Genomic DNA, 18602 nt, shown 5'->3' with positions numbered 1-18602 from the left:
AAAATCTGGTTGAACAACAGTGAAAAATGTTGTCGTTTCGCATACGAACGTCCGATTTTCTATGCGGCGGTATGACGTTCGTACGAAAAAAAATCTATCAAGCATGAGCGGAAACAGAAGATGACCCGGATGTTTATGTCCAAGAAATCTTCGTAAACATGAACGAAAAATCAAAATGTTAAAAGTACATCGGCCTAATGAGATAATGAACCCAGAATTGTGCAGATTAAATTTTACGTATCACTATTTATGTATATAGGTCATGGAATAAATGATATTATACTCATTGCTGGTAATTGTTGTGTAAATCGCTCGTTCTGACCGGAAGGGCGTGGCTACAAGGTCACACGCACACCGCATCACTTCCACTTGTACGGAAGATGTCAACACTATGTATTGCCCGATGAACGAATTTTTTAAATTGGTTAATGTGAGCCACGATTTCGACCAACGAACGAACGCTTCTCGGTCGTCGGATGACCGATCGGTCGATTTTCTAATCGTGTATTCCCACCTTTAGGCTGGCCATACACTATTCAATTTTCTGTCCAATTTTTCCCCAATTTGCAGCACAGTGGCTAAATGGTTAGCACTTCCGCCTGGCAGTACTAGGGTCGTTGGTTCAAATCCCGACCACGGCACCACCTGCCTGGAGTTTGCATGTTCTCCCTGTGCCTGCGTGGGTTTCCTCCAGGTATTCTGGTTTCCTCCCACTCTCCAAAGACATGCTGGTAGGTGAATTGGCTCCTGTCTAAATTGTCCCTAGTATGTGTATGTATGAATGTGAGTTAGGGACCTTAGATTGTACACCCCTTGAGGGTTAGGGACTGATGTGAATGTACAATATATATGTAAAGTGCTGCGTAAATGGATGGCGTTATATAAGTACCTGAAATTAATAAATAATAAACTATGTACCAAGAACCTGCCTAATTGAAAGTGTAATTTAGGTTTGACCTCATATTATATAGTTTTCGGTAAATCTAAAGCAAAAATCTATAAATAAATGTATGGCCAGCCTAAGCCCCGCAATGCAAACATCATCCGAATTCCCATGACATAAGCTTGTTATTTAAAGCCAGCTCCACCCAAAATATTTTATTGTTGGCATGGCACCGTTGGAGAATCATGTTCTGGTTTATATCTTGGAGACCTGGTTGTCTATAGGATCAATTTTTGCTTTCCATGCTGACACAACACCGGCCTAAAACAAATGTAATATAGGGCAGCAGATACGAAGGACTAATTGCATACAACTGTGACTACATAGACATGCATGATCAATTTACAATTTAACGTGCAGGAGGCCTGACAGGCTCAACGTCGGAAGTCACTCATCAATCAAAGGAGATTTCTAATAATGTAGAAGTATACTCTAGATCAGGGGTGTCAAACTGGTGGCCCTCCAGCTGTTGCGAAACTACAAGTCCCATCATGCCTCTACCTTTGGGAGCCATGCTTGTAACTGTCAATCTTGCAATGCCTCATGGGACTTGTAGTTTGGTAACAGTTGGAGGGCCATCAGCTTGACACCCGTGCTCTAGATGGTCATGTGCTGTAAGATGGTCTGAGTTGAGCTAGAGAAATCTGTTGGTTACCCCATCCAGTATGAATGGAGGAAACTCTTCTGCTGGCTATTGGTTTGTGACAGCCAGCACCCGTGGGATCATAGGTTGCATCTGATTGGATGGAGCCATTATCCAGCTGACAATTTTCTACATAGATTTTCAGATTGAAGAATGTCAGGTGGGAGCAGGGGCGGACTGACAACTCATGGGGCCCCCGGGCAATAGGGGATCATGGGACCCCTGTGTCCTTGCCCAAACTCAAAAAAGCCTATGAAAAAGGTACCAGGGGCATCTCATGAGGTCCTCTACTGACCCCGGGCCCTCGGGCAGTGCCCGAGTTTCCAAATGGTCAGTCCGCCCCTGGGTGGGAGGCAGCCAACAGGGCCACCTATAGCTTGAACTTAGTCCACTTCATCACCAGGAAAAGAGATGAGATCAGGCATCCCCAAAACTCATCTCTAACCAAAAGCCATCTCTAGCGCTCTTTCTTTTTTACGCCAATGAGTTGCAAGCTGGGCCATTCCCTCCCCACAGCTCATTGGGTAAAAAAAAAAGAGCACAAGTTTGGCTAGAGATGAGTTCAGAGGATGCTTGAGCTCATCTCTACTCAGCAACTAGTCGAAATTCACCTTGTGTATGGGCAGCTTCAAAATTCCCTGGTAGTCATCCACTAACAGCAGAGCAACTGGATCGCACTGGCAGTCAGGGTATAAGACATTTTATTATACACAAAATGCCCCATCCTCCATTGTATGTGAGCGTAGTCAGGTGATTTAGAGACTTTTTTGTGCGCATTTTTCATGCACATTTCTATGCGCAACTAGTAGCGTAGGAGCAGAATCCTGTGTTTCTGGGTTCACAGAGTTGTAAATGGAAGCGCCTTAAAAACATGTAAACATGCATTTTTTTTAAGCCCAATAAATGTGAAACAGTAAAGTGCAGCATAAAAGTGAGAATATATAAAATCCATAAAATATCAGTGGAGTAAGAGCTATAAATTGTCCGAAGGATATAAATACGGCAATCACGGTGAAATATTGTGAAGTGATCCACTAGGGAATCCACCACCTCTGTCAGATGTACTCAACACAAAGCCATTAATGTCTAAACCGCTGGCAACAAAAGTGAGTCCACCCCTAAGTGAAAATGTCCAAATCGGGCCCAAAGTGTCAATATTTTCCAGCACTTCCTTAACCCTCTTGGACATGGAGTTCACCAGAGCTTCACAGGTTGCCACTAGAGTCCTCTTCCACTCCTCCACGACGACATCACAGAGCTGGTGTCATGTGACCTTGTAACACTAACGAGTCACATGACACCGAGGAGGTAAAATAGCTAATTGGGCCCAATTTGGACCTTGTCACTTAGGGGTGTACTCACGTTTGGTTTAGACATTAATGGCGGTGTGTTGAGTTAATTTGAGGGGACAGCAAATTTACATGTTATACAAGCTGTACACTGACTACGTCACATTGGAGAAAAGTGTCATTTCTTCAGTGTTGTCACATGAAAAGATAGAATAAAATATTTACAAAAACGTGAGGGGTGGACTCACTTCTGTGAGATACTGTATATATACATATATATATATATATATATATATATATATATACAGCATGTGGCCGTAGGCCATGGCCTACGCTAGCCATGCAAGAATCTGTTCCTGCAGATATTGGAGATTGCACAGCTTGCTCAAATCTTGCCTGTAATATCCAATAGATTTGCCAGTGAAAACTGGCCAGGCAATATGTGCACTATCTAGTGACAATAACAATTTCTTCCAGGAAATGGATACAGTTAATCTGTGAAACATTGGAAAATCAGTGCACATTCCCTTTTCTGCAGAGAAGATGGATTGACGTCTTCAAGCTCCCTGTTGGATCCCAGCTCTCTAGCAACGCCAGCGAGGATGGGAAGATGTCACTATCCATTACACTGAGCAAGACGTACTCCCATCTAGGGCTATAGTCTGTCTGGGCCTAATTCAAGATAAAGCCCTTATAAACCCTTAAGAAGAGCTGCTTAAAGCTCTATAGAAGCGGGACACCTGGTTGGCCTGGTCTATACACAAGTTGTTAAAGCTACAACGTCAGCTTGAGATAGTTGGCCTGGTCTACACAGAGGCTATTTTTAAAAAATGCTGGCATGGGCCTAGTCATGGGTATACTGCCAGATACTATAGAAGTGAGACAAGTGGTTTGCCATATCTACAGACTGTTATTTGAAGGATAATGCCGGCATGGGCATAGCCACAGTTGTTCTGCCAGATTCGACAGAAGAAAGACGTCTGGTTGATCCGGTCTACACACAAGCTGTTATTTGAAGGTACAACTGTGCCACAAGTATACTGCCAGATACTACAGAAGAAAGACGTCTGGTTGATCCAGTCTACACACAAGCTGTTATTTGAAGGTACAACTGTGGCACAAGTATACTGCCAGATACTACAGAAGAAAGACGTCTGGTTGATCCAATCTACACACAAGCTGTTATTTGAAGGTACAACTGTGGCATGGGCCTGGCCACAAGTATACTGCCAGATACTACAGAAGTACGACGTCTGGTTGATCCAATCTACACACAAGCTGTTATTTGAAGGTACAACTGTGCCACAAGTATACTGCCAGATACTACAGAGGAAAGACGTCTGGTTGATCCAGTCTACACACAAGCTGTTATTTGAAGGTACAACTGTGGCACAAGTATACTGCCAGATACTACAGAAGAAAGACGTCTGGTTGATCCAATCTACACACAAGCTGTTATTTGAAGGTACAACTGTGGCATGGGCCTGGCCACAAGTATACTGCCAGATACTACAGAAGTACGACGTCTGGTTGATCCAATCTACACACAAGCTGTTATTTGAAGGTACAACTGTGGCATGGGCCTGGCCACAAGTATACTCCCAGATACTATAGAAGTACGACGTCTGGTTGATCCAATCTACACACAAGCTGTTATTTGAAGGTACAACTGTGGCATGGGCCTGGCCACAGGTATACTGCCAGATACTACAGAAGAAAGACGTCTGGTTGATCCAGTCTACATACAAGCCGTTATTTGAAGGTACAATGCCGGCATGGGCCTGGCCACAGGTGTTCTGCCAGATTCGACAGAAGAAAGACATCTGGTTGATCCGGTCTACACACAAGCTGTTATTTGAAGGTACAACTGTGGCACAAGTATACTGCCAGATACTACAGAAGAAAGACGTCTGGTTGATCCAGTCTACACACAAGCTGTTATTTGAAGGTACAACTGTGGCATGGGCCTGGCCACAAGCATACTCCCAGATACTATAGAAGTACGACGTCTGCTTGATCCAATCTACACACAAGCTGTTATTTGAAGGTACAACTGTGGCATTTGCCTGGCCACAGGTATACTGCCAGATACTACAGAAGAAAGACGTCTGGTTGATCCAGTCTACACACAAGCTGTTATCTGAAGGGACAATGCCAGCATGGGCTTAGCCACAGGTGTTCTGCCAGATACTACAGAAGAAAGACGTCTGGTTGATCCAGTCTACACACAAGCTGTTATTTGAAGGGATAATGCCGGCATGGGCCTGGCCACAGGTGTTCTGCCAGATTCAACAGAAGAAAGACATCTGGTTGATCCGGTCTACACACAAGCTTTTATTTGAAGGTACAACTGTGGCACAAGTATACTGCCAGATACTACAGAAGAAAGACGTCTGGTTGATCCAGTCTACACACAAGCTGTTATTTGAAGGTACAACTGTGGCACAAGTATACTGCCAGATACTACAGAAGAAAGACGTCTGGTTGATCCAGTCTACACACAAGCTGTTATTTGAAGGTACAACTGTGGCATGGGCCTGGCCACCGGTATACTGCCAGATACTATAGAAGTACGACGTCTGGTTGATCCAATCTACACACAAGCTGTTATTTGAAGGTACAACTGTGGCATGGGCCTGGCCACAGGTATACTGCCAGATATTACAGAAGAAAGATGTCTGGTTGATCCAGTCTACACACAAGCTGTTATCTGAAGGGACAATGCCAGCATGGGCTTAGCCACAGGTGTTCTGCCAGATACTGCAGAAGAAAGACGTCTGGTTGATCCAGTCTACACACAAGCTGTTATTTGAAGGTACAACTGTGGCATGGGCCTGGCCACAAGTATACTGCCAGATACCTTAGAAGTGAGATATTTTGTTGGCCTGGTCTACTCAGAAGCTGGTGTACAGGTGTACTGCCAAACACTTTTCCACTAGATGGACTGCAAACACTTTTCCACTAGATGGACTGCAAACACTTTTCCACTAGATGGACTGCAAACTGATTAACACACTCTAGGTTAATTAAATCCTGTCATAGCAACAAGTCATTAATGCACTACAATTGTTTGCGATAAGGCTGGACTTTTTACTCTGCAAAGTAAATATAGCACATTGGAAAGCCGCTCTTCAATTTATACAGAGTAGAGTAAGAGTAGCCAAAAATACACCCAGCATAAAGTCAAGATAACATGCCAAGAGGTCCGTGGAGTGACAAGCTATATTTTACAGGTCGATGTGGTGTAATGGACAACAGCCAATCAAAACTGTCATATACTGCTCTGCTGATATTAATGTTCAGAAAGCAACCGGCAACTGGTTCCAAGAGGAGCCTTTAAAAATATACAACCTTTAAAAACAAAGCACCAACACTGAATGCTAAAATAGAACAATATACCATAGATATAAATATCTCAGCAAATCAGTTGGCATATACAGTGCTCAGCATAAATGAGTACAACCCAACAGATTTGTCAGAAAACCTTTCCTTGCTTTTCAGAATCAACATTTTCAATGGGACACTATAATACAAAATACTCCCACAAATGCGGGCCATTGATTGCAAACAAGATTTGTTAATGTGCACACACATAAAAGTATTTTTCCTAACAAATTTATTCAAGACCATGCTGCCAAAATGAACACACCCCAATGAAAGTCTTACGGGCAAAGCTAAATTTTAGGCAACAAAATCCTAATTAACAAGAATTCACCTACAGGCAAGTCTAATTATTCATTAAACAGGTGTCCAGCAGACAGATTATAAAAGTGCAATACTTAACAAAGAAAACCCCTCCCGTTTCATGCTGTCAGCAATGGCACCACATGGAAATGTCACAAGACCTGAGAAAGAAAATAATTTCTTTAAACAAGAAAGGTGAAGGCTACAAGAAGATCAGCAAAGCTTTACTTATGAGTCAGAATACTATAGCAAAAGTGATCCAAAAATTTAACAAATATGGAACTGCAACCATCTTGCAGAGACGTCCAGGCCATCCATGGAAGTTAACACCTCGACAGGAGAGTCTACTGATGAGAAGGGTTGAAGAAAATCTCTATGCAAGTTCATTGCACTTACTAAAGAAGTAGAAAGCCAAACTGGGGTGATTGTTTCCTGTGACACAATACGGCGTACACTGCAAAGGAATGCCATGCATGGGTGTCATCCACGAAGAAAGCCTCTCCTAAAGCCCACACACAAAAAAGACCACCTAGAATTTGCCAGGGCCCATGCTGAAAAGAAGACTACTGGGACTCTGTACTCTGGAGTGATGAGACCAAGATAAATGTTTTTGGGACGGATGGCTTCAAAACTGTATGGTGTCACAAAGGTGAGGAGTACAAAGAAAAATACATGGTGCCTACAGTGAAACATGGTGGTGGCAGTGACCTTCTTTGGGGATGCGTGAGTGCTGCTGGTGTCGGGGAGCTGCATTTCACTGATGGTATCATGAATTCACAGATGTACTGCTCTATATTGAAAGAGAAGATGCTGCCATCACTCCGTGCCCTCGGTCATTGTGCACTTTTGCAACATGACAATGATCCAAAACACACATCTAAGGCCACTGTTGCATTTGTGAAGAAGAACCGGGTGAAAGTGAATCAGTGGCCAAGTATGTCTCCTGATCTGAACTCAACCAAACACCTATGGGGAATTCTGAAGAGACAACTTGAGCATCACTCTCCATCCAGCATCCAGGCTCTGAAAGTAATTCTTGAAGAATGGAAAAAGATTGATGTTGCAATATGTCACCAACCTATTCATTCCATGCCTAGAAGACTTGGTGCCGTCCTTACAAATCATGGAGGTCATACAAAATACTAGATTGAGTAGTTTGTGTTGTGGGGTGTATTCATTTTTGCATCAACTAGTTTGAGTAAAACGGAAGATTTTGTAATCTAAGTTATATTATTAACCTTACTTTCATATAATGAGCTAAACAAATGTTCCATAAAACTCAGTTTTGTTAAAATTTAGCAAATTATTCTTGTGTTCATTGAGATATTGATTCAAATTTTACTTTTCGAAAGGAGTGTACTCATTTATGCTGAGCACTGTAAGACTGACGATAAGCTTTACAACTTTGAGGATCTTCCTTAGGCTCATCACACACCTCATCATCAGATTGTTCAGTATCCATTAGATCGACGAACAACTACTGTATGCTGCACAACAGCCTACCTGATTGGATAGAAATCGATTGAATGGTTAAAAAGGAGCTTCACAGCACCATTGAGGGCTACAAGCTGACAGCCGCTAAGGCTGCTGGGACTTGTAGTCTCTCATTCACAGATGACTGGCAATGAGTGACGTGGCCATGTGGGCGGAGCCCCGCACCGCCACGTTTTTAAAAAAATTGACAGCTAGCGAGGGGGGAGAAGATCCCCCACCACCTGTCAAAATGGGGATCAGGAGGGAGTGGGGGCTGGTCTGAACGTAGCATGTTATGAAAGGTGAACTTATCCTTTAAGGCCTGTTTCACACCTATGTGCCTATTCCATTGAACATGGTTTCCTATGGATCACGTTCATATCTGTGCGTTTTCCACCGATGCGTTTTCGGTAAAGAATCAGGAACTTTTTTCCCACAGCAGATTGTGTTTTTGGTTCTATAGACTTCAATGGAAATGCAGCATAAACACGTAAAAAATGCAGTGCTTTTGATGCATTTCTACTGTGTTTTTGCTGGTTTCTCTCGCAAGACAACAGACACCTCCCAAAAATGCAAAACACATCAAAAATGTATTAAAAACCTGTCAAAAATGTGTGTGAAAAAATGCAAAGCGCACTGGGAAAAGCATCTGCATCCTGCATAGGTGTGAACCAGGCCTAATGCAGGCCATAGACGGTTTGTTTATCGGCTGATTTTTCATTCGAAAAACGAAACATTGTTCGTTCTGTAAACTGATGTTGGCACCAATGATTATGAAAATCGTCCGTTTTTCACGAATTTTCCAGCATGACCGATAAACGAAATGAGTAGGGACCGCGAAAATTGGCCGATGCCATTGGTCCACTAACTAGTGCAAAAATCGGCCGATTATTCTTTCGGACGAAAAATCGTCCGATAAACGAACCGTCTATGACCTGCATAAATTGCATACTCATCTGCCTCGCAAATCCAGCTCTGTTCTGCCGTAAGCCGCCACTCACTGGGTCCTGCACCACCAGGGGCGGACTGACAACTCATGGGGCCCCCGGGCAATAAGAGATCATGGGGCCCCTGTGTCCTTGCCCAAACTCAAAAAAGCCTATGAAAAAGGTACCAGGGGCATCTCATGGGGCCCCCTACTGACCCTGGGCCCTCGGGCAGTGCCCGAGTTTCCAAATGGTCAGTCCACCCCTGTGCGCCACCATTTTCTTTGCTGATATCATCAGGATGACGGCTGCTAAACGATTTTGCACAAAACTGATCGATTTATTTGAATTTATTCTGATTCGTCTGGATGGAAAATCTCATGATAGAAAATGTAACATGACTGGTAAATGTATAGCTCATCGAACTATGTTTTTGACCTTTCGATAGTATTTTCCCCTAGACAGTAAATAGACTGTCAATATGATTGCAATGCATTCTGGTTGGCTGCGCGCTGACATCATTCATAATACAGGCCAATAGTCGTGTGGGTGGGGACAGTGAGGGGCTGCCCACAAAGCAGAGTATTGGAGAGAGGAGGGGGGCGCCGCAGCAAGGAATAAGGTAGGCATTAATGCTCCTTTACATTGCAACCGCCCTTGCCACCGCACATATAGAAAGCAATCCACCGGCGCTTTTCAGAGGGTGGTTGTTAGACAGCTGGGAGGCGATATGTAGCCTCCTCAGCACCTGTTTTAAACCTGAAAAGTGAATCCAACTGCATCACAACTGCGTTTTGGTTGCAGCCACTGCCCCATTCACTTGAATAGGTCACATTCCGTACTACCCACTGAAAGTGACAAAGGGTATATTTTTTGCCGCAGGTGTGACGCAAAAAACATTGCAGCTGAAGCATGTGTACAACGACCTAAAAAAAAAAATTGATCGACCCTGTACGATTTTTTTTCCAGCCACAACTGCTACTATCTGTCACTCATTGCTCAGCCATGCTATTATTATCTTGCTCAATCGATGTCCGATTTGATTGTTTTGTTGAATTGGATGTTAATCGTTCAGCTTTATGAATACATGTATTAAAGTGATATTAAAAAAAAGAATAAAACATCATAGTTGTCTGCTCTGTGTAATGAATATATCTATGTAGTCCTCCCACGCTCTAAGTATCTAATTCTTTATATAAAGCTGCTAACACCTTCCCATATACCAAATGGAACAATGCTAAATGAAAAATAATTGGTGCTGCGCTAATATTATATAAAATAGTCAAGAATATTAATCCCCACAATATAAAACTATAAAATTAAATCACAAAAAATAAATGTAGAATAGAATACACATGAAAACATCCAAAATAATGGATAACAGTGAAAATACACCCAAAATATATATATAAAAGGTGTAACCTAGGTACACTAATAATAATAAATAGGGGACTATGGGTGAAAATACTTAACCACCTCCCGCCCACCATGTAGTCCAACGACGGGCGCAAGGTGGTTCTCTTGTCCTGGGAGGATGTCATATGACGTCCTCCCATTCTTACTGCACATGCGCGGCTCAGGGAGCGCGCTGTGCAGCGATCGGCGGTGCGCAGTGTCCCTCGGACACAGCAGATCACCGATCACGGAAAAAGCCGAATAGGTCGGCTCGGTCATGTGATCAGCTGTGTCCAATCACAGCTGATCACATGTAAACAGGGAAATGCCGGTTATCAGCATTTCTCTCCTCAAGAGCTGTCACGCTGACAGGAGAGGAGAGCCGGTAATCGGCTTTCCGCGGAGGGGACATGTACACTGATCATCAGGGCACTGATGATCAGTGTGCCCTGATGATCAGTGTAGCCCCAGCAGTGCCACCTGTCAGTGCTCATCAGTGCCACATGCCAGTACTCATCAGTGCCACATCAATGCCACATATCAGTGCCTACCAGTGCACATCAATGCCACATATCAGTGCCCATCTGAGCTGCCTTTCAGTGTCACCCATCTGTGCCAGTCAGTGCCACCTATCAATGCCAATCAGTGCCACCTATCAGTGCTGCCAATCAGTGCCAGTCAGTGCCGCCTATCAGTGCCAGTCAGTGCCGCCTATCAGTGCTGCCTATCAGTGCCATATACAGTCAGGTCCATAAATATTGGGACATCAACAAAATTCTAACATTTTTGGCTCTCTACACCACCACAATGGATTTGAAATGAAATGAACAAGATGTGCTTTAACTGCAGACTGTCAGCTTTAATTTGAGGGTATTTACATCCAAATCAGGTGAACGGTGTAGGAATTACAACAGTTTGCATATGTGCCTCCCACTTATTAAGGGACCAAAAGTAATGGGACAATTGGCTTCTCAGGTGTTCCATGGCCAGGTGTGTGTTATTCCCTCATTATCCCAATTACAATGAGCAGATAAAAGGTCCAGAGTTCATTTCAAGTGTGCTATTTGCATTTGGAATCTGTTGCTGTCAACTCTCAAGATGAGATCAAAAGAGCTGTCACTATCAGTGAAGCAAGCCATCATTAGGCTGAAAAAACAAAACAAACCCATCAGAGAGATAGCAAAAACATTAGGCGTGGCCAAAACAACTGTTTGGAACATTCTTAAAAAGAAGGAACGCACCGGTGAGCTTAGCAACACCAAAAGACCCGGAAGACCACGGAAAACAACTGTGGTGGATGACCGAAGAATTCTTTCCCTGGTGAAGAAAACACCCTTCACAACAGTTGGCCAGATCAAGAACACTCTCCAGGAGGTAGGTGTATGTGTGTGTCAATGTCAACAATCAAGAGAAGACTTCACCAGAGTGAATACAGAGGGTTCACCACAAGATGGAAACCATTGGTGAGCCTAAAAAACAGGAAGGCCAGATTAGAGTTTGCCAAACGACATCTAAAAAGCCTTCACAGTTCTGGAACAACATCCTATGGACAGATGAGACCGAGATCAACTTGTACCAGAGTGATGGGAAGAAAAGAGTATGGGGAAGGAAAGGAACTGCTCATGATCCTAAGCATACAACCTCATCAGTGAAGCATGGTGGTGGTAGTGTCATGGCGTGGGCATGTATGGCTGCCAATGGAACTGGTTCTCTTGTATTTATTGATGATGTGACTGCTGACAAAAGCAGCCGGATGAATTGTGAAGTGTTTCAGGCAATATTATCTGCTCATATTCAGCCAAATGCTTCACAACTCATTGGACGCTTCACAGTGCAGATGGACAATGACCCAAAGCATACTGCAAAAGCAACCAAAGAGTTTTTTAAGGGAAAGAAGTGGAATGTTATGCAATGGCCAAGTCAATCACCTGACCTGAATCCGATTGAGCATGCATTTCACTTGCTGAAGACAATACTGAAGGGAAAATGCCCCAAGAACAAGGAACTGAAGACAGTTGCAGTAGAGGCCTGGCAGAGCATCACCAGGGATGAAACCCAGCGTCTGGTGATGTCTATGCGTTCCACACTTCAGGCTGTAATTGACTGCAAAGGATTTGCAACCAAGTATTAAAAAGTGAAAGTTTGATTTATGATTATTATTCTGTCCCATTACTTTTGGTTCCTTAACAAGTAGGAGGCACATATGCAAACTGTTGTAATTCCTACACCGTTCACCTGATTTGGATGTAAATACCCTCAAATTAAAGCTGACAGTCTGCAGTTAAAGCACATCTTGTTTGTTTCATTTCAAATCCATTGTGGTGGTGTATAGAGCCAAAAATGTTAGAATTGTGTCCATGTCCCAATATTTATGGACCTGACTGTATCAGTGCCATGTATCAGTGCTGCCTTTCAGTGCCCATCAGTGATGCCTGTCAATGCCCATCAGTGCCACCTACCAGTGCCTCCTCATCAGTGCCATTGAGGGCTACCTACCTGCCGGTTTCCGGCTGGTGATTACTCACCGGCGTGTGGTGATTTCCAAGGATCTCCGTTTTGTTTACTAACAGTTGTCCTCCCTGTCAGCTCGGGCACAATGCTTTGGATGGCTGAGCACAGCACAGCCATCCAAAGCAGTGTGATTACAGTGAAGCACACTGACACTGCCCCCTAGAAAAACACTCCCAGCACACAATTAACCCCTTGATCGCCCCTCATGTTAACCCCTTCCTGCCCAGTGCCATTAGTATAGTGTCAGTGTTTTTTTTTTAGCACTGACCACTGTATTGGTGTCACTGGGGATGTCAGTGACACCAAGTCAGTTCCCCCCCCCAATGTCAGAATGTCTGCCGCAGTCCCACTATAAGTTTCTGATCGCCGCCATTACTAGTAAAAAAAAAGAAATCACAGTATATATACCGTCATTTGTAAACGCTATAACTTTCACGTAAACAAATTAATTTACAGGTATTGGGATTTTTTTAGCAAAGACACGGAGCAGAATACATTTTAGTGTAAATTTATGATAAAATTTGATTTTTTTAATTTTTTTACTGGACATGTTTAATAGCAAAAAGTCAAAAATATTGTTTTTTTTCTCAAAATTGTCGGACTTTTTTTTTATAGCGCAAAAAACAAAAAACGCACAGGCAATCAAATACCACCAAAAGAAAGCTCCATTTGTGGGAAAAAAGGACGTAAATTTCATCTGAGTGCAGCGTTGCATGACCGCGCAATTGTCAGTTAAAATAACTCAGCCCCGTAACGCAAAAAATGGCCTGGTCAGGAAGGGGGGGGGGGGGTAAATCTTCTGGAGGGCAAGGGGTTAATATCAGATCATCACATACAATGATGCACCAAGAGCAGGGGTGGACTGACAACTCATGGGGCCCCCGGGCAATAGAGGATCATGGGGCCCGTGTCCTTGCCCAAACTCAATAAAAAAGCCTATGAAAAAGGTACCGGGGGCATCTCATGGGGCCCTCTACTGACCCCGGGCCTGGCAGCAACAAGTGTAGACTTTAAAGCCTACACTCTGTACATACAGTATGTGTCCATGGACAGCTGAGGGGTTTGTGCCAAGAGTGCAGTGCAGTGACCGAGCTGTCAAAGAAAGCTCCTGGTCTCTAGTAATGATCGTTTTGGCCAGAGTCTGCCCCCTCTCCATATTTGGACATGGGGCCTTCGATTCCTGGCAGAGACTGTCGGGGCAACTGCACATGCACAGGGACTTCCCTGTTTCCATTCTTTGCGTGTGCATGGGAAACCCCAAATGTGTGCAGATGACGTGGACACTGGCCCGATTGTTCTGCAGGGCCCTCATGTGAACTGAGCCCTGCGGTACATCTGCGCACACTAGGAGGGTAGGAAGGACCTCTGGCCTAGGCGAGAAAAGCGGAAGTGCTTCTTTGCAGCACAAATAAAGTATATATTTTTTTTAAAAGTCCACTGGTAAGGGAGGGAGAGATGGGGAAGGAGGCAAGGTAGCTCAAGATGTGATTTAGGGTGAAGGTCCACTTAAAGTGTTACTAAACCCACAACAGCAAAATCAGTCTGTATATGCAGTAAAGCATGCCTGTTATACTCACTGTGGAACCTAAGGGGTTAATCTTTGGCATTGTGTAAAAACACTGTTTGATCCTGTCTTCTCTTCTTCCAGTGCCCCCCTCTTATCTCCTGATAAGACATTGTGTGGAGTCACCCTGCACATGCTCAGTTTGGTGTGTATTGCTAGAGAGTTTTTTTTTTCTTTGGAGAGAGCATGTGATCAGCACAGGGCCAATCAGGACTGTCCAGACAGAGGTCAGGGGTTCTGTATCCTCCTAAAGCAAAATTAAAACTCCTCCTACAAGCTTTAACATGTGCTCGGCTGGACACTGATAGAAAGTTAGAAGACTATTATATACTGCTGATGAGAAAAGGTATTTAGCAGTTTATATTTTCTAAAAATAATTGGATTTCCATGTTGAGTGTACTGTGGGAGACCCGATATAGTGAATGCAGGGTCCAGGGAGACCAGATATAGTGAATGCAGGGTCCTGGGAGACCAGATATAGTGAATGCAGGGTACGGGGAGACCAGATATAGTGAATGCAGGGTCCGGGGAGAGCAGATATAGTGAATGCAGGGTCTGGGGAGACGAAATATAGTGAATGCAGGGTCCGGGGGGAGACCAGATATAGTGAATGCAGGGTTCGGGGAGACCAGATATAGTGAATGCAGGGTCCGGGGAGACCAGATAGAGTGAATGCAGGGACCAGGGAGACCAGATATAGTGAATGCAGGGTCCGGGGAAACCAGATAGAGTGAATGCAGGGTCCGGGGAGACCAGATATAGTGAATGCAGGGTCCGGTGAGACCAGATATAGTAAATGCAGGGTCCGGGGAGACCAGATATAGTGAATGCGGGGTCCGGGGAGACCAGATATAGTGAATGTAGGGTCCTGGGAGACCAGATATAGTGAATGCAGGGTCCGGGGAGACCGGATATAGTGAATGCAGGGTCCGGGGAGAACAGATATAGTGAATGCAGGGTCCTGGGAGACCAGATATAGTGAATGCAGGGTCCTGGGAGACCAGATATAGTGAATGCAGGGTCCTGGGAGACTAGATATAGTGAATGCAGGGTACAGGGTTTAGTAACACTTTAAAATCAAATCAAGCAGGCACTGTGTACTTGATGGTATATCTAATGGAGATTGTACAATCACATTGTGTAAAGTATGGTGACCTTTAGGGCTCATTTAGACTTGCACAGTTGAGACATGTTTTTATCTCCCCCCCTCCCCAAACAGCAGATGGGGGGTGTTCACATGCTGCATTTGCAATGCTTTGCTTCATGCTCGCTGTCACGTACGTCAGGCAGTACCACCACCAAGCCTGAACCATCTAAGCAAACAGGGGCGCCTCGCAGCTGTGTGCAGCGAAATGTGTTGGTGTAGCATTTACAGGGGTTAAAACAAGTGGCGAGGAGGCATCAAATCACCTCCTGTCAAATGTTTCTGAAAAGCGATCTGAACTCGGAAGGCTTTTCTACGGTGTGTCTAAACCCAACCTTACAGTTCAGAGATGGAGGGGGGGATTTTCTACAATCCCAAAGTTTGGATTTGAAAGGACATTGCATGATCTGAATCGAATACACAGAATAGGTAATAGTGAGTCTAGCCAGTAGCAATTTACTAAAATTTGCAAATCTTATTGAAAAATAACTATATTGTTACTATCTATACTACAGAAATCAAAACAGAGCTGAGAACCGATGAGCCCTATCTAAACATAGATAGATAGATAGATAGATAGATAGATAGATAGATAGATAGATAGATAGGAGATAGATAGATAGATAGATAGATAGATAGATAAAGAGAGAGAGAGACATAATAATATATATATATATAATAATAATTATTATTATTATTATTATTATTAATATGATTATTATTTATTATTAATATTATTATTATTATATATATTTATTTTATTTTTTCAAATTATAATTTTTTTGATCAATCTATAGATAGATAGATAGATAGATAGATAGATAAAGAGAGAGAGAGATAAACATTATATTTATATATATATATATATATATATGTATATATATATATATATATATATATATAATTATTATTATTATTTATTATTACTATTATTATTATTATTATTATTATTATTATTAATTTTATTTTTTTAATCAATCTATAGATAGATAGATAGATACATACATAGATAGATAGATAAAGAGAGAGAGAGAGATAAACATAATATATATATATATATATATATATATATATATATATATATATATAATTATTATTATTTTTTATTATTATTATTAATTTTATTTTTAAAATTATATTTTTTTTAATCAATCTGTCTTTATCTCACACACAGTAGTTAGTACTTATATTTATGTAGGTATAAATATTAAATATTTTATATTAGTATATTATTTTTACTGCAGCTAAGATCAGATAGGCTAAAATATTATCTACAGATGATAGAAATGTATAAAACACACAAGTGATCATTATCAGTCAGGACATCACAGGTATACATATTAGAAGTAATAGATCTGAATATCATTTTTTCCCCCAGCATTGGATACAAAGTATCAGAATGGAAGTAATCGGCTACAAGACATCGTCAGCAGTTCCCATACAGAAGACATAGGAGAGCTGCTAGGAAAGTGTAGAGCAGCGATAAGTGTACACACACAGAGCGATCCCCTCTGCTGGACCTGTCACACCCCCTCCCCTGGCAATGTCCTAGATCCAGGGTCCCTGTACCCCCCTTTATCCCATCCTCAGCACCTGGGACCGATCCCCCCATCCAGCCCCCCATCCCCGGGCACCTGTAGCCGGTCCTGCCTGTGCTCAGCCTTCCTCCGATCCCTCTGCCTCCCTCCTGCTGCTTCTCTCTCCCTCGGAGCTTTAATTCTGCACGTCCTCTGGTGACGTCACGCAGACAGCACCGACTAGTGTCACCTAGAGGGGAATCTGAAGGTCACTGAGCAGCGGCAGCATCCTCCTCTGGACTGGTGGGGTATACATCATCCCCCATAGAGGAGGGGGAGGGGAGGAAAAGATAAGGGGGTGGGTGAGGGAGCACCCTGTGATCATACATTAGGATTTATAAAGAAGGAATATATTGGGGGGGGGGGGGGGCATTGTGATCAGCTGTGGATGTGGGTGGTCCATATATGTATAGGGTGTGTTGTGTAGGCACAGATCTAGGTAAAGCTGGATGGAGGAGGGGTTGGTGTCAGGTCGTAGCCACGCCCACTGTGATATATGAAGCTGCTGTAATACTCAGTAATACTGACAAGGAGCAAGGAATGTGCAGCATTCCCAGTAGTGTCAGTGTGCACGTCTGGAGGACATAATGGGGTTGGCCATTCAGAATGCTCTGTAATCAGTGGCGGACTGACAACTCATGGGGCCCCCAGGCAATTGGGGATCATGGGGCCCCTTTGTCCTTGCCCACACTCAAAACACAGCCAAAAAAACCTATAAAAAGGTACCAGGGCATTTTTTGGGGCCCCTACTGACCCCAGGCCTCGGGCGGTGCCTGAGTGCTCGAATGATCAGTCCGCCCCTGTCTGTAATGTGTCCTGATATCTGAGTAATAAAAAAACAGCAATGATAAAAAAAAAAAATAATAATAATAGAACTACTACTTCTAATAATGACAATTGGGCAGCACAGTCGCTAAATGCTTAGCACATCCGCCTGGCAGTACTCGGGTCATTGATTCAAATCCCAACCACGGCACCACCTGCCTGGAGTTTGCATGTTCTCCCCGTGCCTGCGTGGGTTTCCTCCGGGTACTCCAGCTTCCTGCCACACTCCAAAGACATGCTGGTAGGTTAATTGGCTCCTGTCTAAATTGGCCCTAGTATGTGTATGTATTAATGTGAGTTAGGGACCTTAGATTGTACACCCCTTGAGGGTTAGGGACTGATGTGAATGTACAATATATATGTAAAGTTCTGTGTAAATTGACGGCGATATATAAGTACCTGAAATACAAATGGAACTGCTATGAATAATAATAGTAATGGAACTACTATCAATAATAATATTAGTAATGGTTAAATGCCTATGAAAAGTGATTTGAGTGCAGATCGCTTTTCAAAAGTGTGGCAATTCACCTTACACTGGTCCAATTTGGCAATGCTATAAGAGCTCTACCTGGAATGCAGCTGTGCTATCTGCAGAACGGAAGCATGTAACAACCTGCAATAAATA

General features: G+C 43.2%; 1 protein-coding gene across 1 annotated transcript in view; it reads right to left on the bottom strand.

Annotated features, from left to right (window-relative positions):
• The window catches only part of SLC16A3 (solute carrier family 16 member 3), a 69555-nt gene extending 52184 nt beyond the window's left edge, over positions 1 to 17371 (bottom strand). Inside the window, exon 1 of the mRNA XM_089671118.1 lies at positions 17207 to 17371. The gene's annotated coding sequence lies outside the window, so the exon portion shown is untranslated. The remainder of the gene's footprint in view (positions 1 to 17206) is intronic.
• Positions 17372 to 18602: the final 1231 nt, after the last annotated feature.

This window comes from Staurois parvus, unplaced genomic scaffold (assembly GCF_062004578.1).
Source record: "Staurois parvus isolate SC_StPar_1 unplaced genomic scaffold, SC_StPar_1.0 ptg000003l, whole genome shotgun sequence".
Taxonomy (NCBI): Eukaryota; Metazoa; Chordata; class Amphibia; order Anura; family Ranidae; genus Staurois; species Staurois parvus.
Note: the sequence above shows the minus strand (reverse complement) of the source record. Positions and strands in the feature narration are given on the sequence as shown.